Below are 3,831 nucleotides of genomic sequence, written 5' to 3'. Positions count from 1 at the left end.
ATTTAGTTATGAGCCAAAGTATCTCTTATTCATCTGTTATGTAGTGAGTTATTTACTTAAGCAGAAATAGTATCCTTCAGAAAAAAGCAATCTATAGTTATTGTTGTTTAGTTGCTAAGTCATGTCCAGCTCCTTTGTGACCCCACAGACCATAGCCTGCCAGGCTTCTCTGCCCATGGAATTCTCCAGGCAAGAATACTGGAGTGGGTCGCCATTTCCTCTCCCAGGGGATCTTCCCAATCTGGGAATCAAACTCGCGTCTCCTGCATGGCAGGCGGGTTCTTTACAACTGACCCCCCTGGGAATCCTTGTATAACATGCAGTTCAGTTCAGTTCAGTCACTTAGTCATGTCCAACTCTTTGTGACCCATGGACTGCAGCACGCCAGACTTCCCTGTCCATCACCAAATCCCAGAGCTTGCTCAAACTCATGTCCATTGAGTCAGTAATGCCATCCGACCATCCCTTCCTCTGTCATCCCCTTCTCCTCCTGCCTTCAATCTTTCCCATCGTCAGGGTCTTTTCCAATGAATCAGTTCTTTTCATCAGGTGGCCAAAGTATTAGAGTTTCAGCTTCAGCATCAGTCCTTCCAATGACTATTCTGGACTGATTTCTTTTAGGATTGACTGGTTTGATCTCCTTGCAGTCCAAGGAACTCTCAAGAGTCTTCTCCAACACCACAGTTCAAAAGCATCAATTCTTCAGTGCTCAGCTTTCTTTATTCTTACATCTGTACATGACTACTGGAAAAACCATAGCTTTGACTAGATGGACCTTTGTTTGCAGAGTAATGTCTTTGCTTTTTAATATACTGTCTAGATTGGTCATAGCTCCTTTTCTTCCAAGGAGCAAGCATCTTTTAATTTCATGGCAGCAGTCACCATCTGCAGTGATTTTCGAGTCCAAGAAAATAACGTCTTTCACTGTTTCCATTGTTTCTTCATCTATTTGCCTTGAAGTAATGGGACTGGATGCCAATCATGGCATAGTTTCTTGAATGTTGAGTTGTAAGCCAGTTTTTTCACTCTCCTCTTTCACTTTCATCAAGTCTCTTTAGTTCTTTTGCTTTCTGCCGTAAGGTAGTGTCATCTGCATATCTGAGGTTATTGATATTTCTCTCGGCATCTTGATCCCAGCTTGTGCTTCATCCAACCTGGCATTTCGCATGGTGTACTCTGCATGCAGGGCTTCCCTGGTGGCTCAGAGGGTAAAGCATCTGCCTGTGATGCGGGAGACCCAGGTTCGATCCCTGGGTTGGGAAGATCCCCTGGAGAAGGAAATGGCAACCCATTCCAGTATTCTTGCCTGGAGAATCCCATGGACAGAGGAGCCTGCTGGGCTACAGCCCATGGGGTAGCAAAGAGTTGGACCTGACTGAGCAACTACACTTAACTTACTCTGCATGTAAGTTAAATAAGCAGGGTGACAATATATAGACTTGATGTACTCCTTTCCCAATTTGAAACCAGTCTGTTGCTGCATGTTCGGTTCTAACTATCACTTCTTGACCTACATACAGATTTCTCAGGAGGCAGATCAGGTGGTCTGGTATTCCCATCTCTTGAAGAATTTTCCAGTTTGTTGGATCTGCACAGTTAAAGGGTTTGGAGTAATCAATAAAGCAGAAGTAGATGTTTTATCTAGAACTCTCTTGCTTCTTCTATGATCCAATGGATGTTGGCAATTTGATCTTTGGTTCCTATACCTTTTCTAAATCCAACTTGAATTTCTGGAAGTTCACGGTTCACATACTGTTGAAGCCTCACTTGGAGAATGTTGAGCATTACTTTGCTAGTGTGTGAGATGACTGCAATTGTGTGGTAGTTTGAACATTCTTTGCCCTTGCCTTTCTTTGGGATTGGATTGAAAACTGACCTTTTCCAGTCCTGTGGCCACTGCTGAGTTTTCCAAATTTGCTGGCATATTGTGTGCAACACTTTCACAACATCATCTTTCAGGATTTGAAATAGCTCAACTTGAATTCCATCACCTCCACTAGCTTTGTTTATAGTGATGCTTCCTAAGGCCCACTTGACTTTACATTCTAGGATGCCTGGCTTTAGGTAAGTGATCACACCATCGTGATTACCTGGGTCATGAAGATCTTTGTTGTACAGTTCTTCTGTGTATTCTTGCCACCTCTTCTTAATATTTTCTGCTTCTGTTAGATAGGTCCGAACCATTTCTGTCCTTTACTGTGCCCATCTTTGCATGAAATATTCCCTCGGTATCTCTAATTTTCTTGAAGAGATCTCTAGTCTTTTCCATTCCATTGTTTTCTTGTATTTTTATTACATTAAATTAATTTATTTTACTTATTTGGAAAAATTGATTTCCCCTGGATTTTTATATTTACCCTATTAAAATATGCTGCATGGACAGTGAAGATTGGCCTGCTTTCTATCTGCTCTTACATAGATTGCATTTACCAGCGTCCATCACTGGTGCCCTATTGCTAACAAATTGTTTTCATATCAATTCCCTCCACTGGAGAACAGTTTTGTTCCTTATGGGGTCTCAAGTACATCCTGCCTCTTGAATATTTGTTTGTTTGTTTGTTTGTTTTCCTCAGATGGATGCTATCTGTGAATCCTCAATATTCAGACTTACAAATTGGTGAGAAATATAGATGGAAAATTAAACCTAATGTTTCTAGTGAGCACACTATTTTCTGAAAATAAGTCTTTTAGAAAACATGTAGTACTCAACTACATTATGCTACAAAATAATATTTTATAGGAATAAAATGAAATAGATGTTTTATCTTTATCATGTTTGGCATTATGCTTGAATAACTACAGAGTATTTTTAAGGCCCAAAACTTGGAAATCAGTTTAGGTATGATTTCCTTTTGTTTTTCCCTCTCATCCTTCCTTCTGCCTTATTTTAGAAATATATACATATGTGTATATATATGTAGACACATACATGTATATGAAATATACATGTAGTACATATATAGTAAATGTATCTGGTATTTAGAGCACGTATATATATATATAAATGTATATATTTTAAACTAATCTTCACAAATATAGTTAATATATAGAAATCAGATCACACGGGTCACAAAGAGTTGGAATGACTGAGTGACTAGACAACAATTGCAATGACAGCTTTAATAGTAATGGTTTTGTTTAAGTATAAGGACGATGTTTTATAGTTTACAAAGTTTTACAATGTTTACAGTTGTTGTTGTTCAGTCTCTAATTCATCTCCAACTCTTTGTCACCCCACGAACTGCAGCGCCAGACTTCTGTCCTTCACCATCTACCAGAATTTGCTCAAACTCCTGTTCATTGAGTTGGTGATGCCATCCAACCATCTCATCCTCTGTCCTCCGCTTCTCCTCTTGCTCTCAATCTTTCCCAGCACTGGGGTCTTTTCCAATGAATTGGCTCTTTGCATCAGGTGGCCAAAGTTTTGGAGCTTTAGCTTCAGCATCAGTCTTTCCAATGAATATTCAGGGTTAGGAATTGACTGGCTTGATCTCCTTGCAGTGCAAGGGAGTCTCAAAGTCTTCTCCAGCACATTTTGAAAGCATCAATTCTTTAGCACTAAGCCTTCTTTATGGTCCAACTTCACATCTGTACATGACTACTGGAAAAACCATAGCTTTGACTATATGGACATTCGTTGGACAAGTGATGTCTCTGCTTTCTAATACGCTGTATAGGTTTGTCATCGCTTTTCTTCCAAGGAGCAAGTGCCTTTTAATTTCATGGCTGCATTGATTTTGGAGCCCACAAAAATAAAGTCTGTTTCCACTTTTTTTCCCATCTATTTGGGATCAGATGCTATGAGCTTAGTTTTTTGAATGCTGAGTTTTT

At 39.7% G+C, this 3,831-nt stretch overlaps 1 non-coding gene across 1 annotated transcript; it reads left to right on the top strand.

The window, feature by feature from the left end:
- The first annotated feature begins 1,190 nt into the window (after positions 1-1,190).
- Positions 1,191-1,262, top strand: TRNAH-GUG (transfer RNA histidin (anticodon GUG)). The gene has a single exon. It is a non-coding gene; the product is annotated as a tRNA-His (tRNA).
- Positions 1,263-3,831: the final 2,569 nt, after the last annotated feature.

The sequence above is a fragment of the Capricornis sumatraensis genome, chromosome 11 (assembly GCF_032405125.1).
Source record: "Capricornis sumatraensis isolate serow.1 chromosome 11, serow.2, whole genome shotgun sequence".
Lineage (NCBI taxonomy): Eukaryota > Metazoa > Chordata > Mammalia > Artiodactyla > Bovidae > Capricornis > Capricornis sumatraensis.
This window is presented reverse-complemented; position numbering and strand designations above follow the sequence as displayed.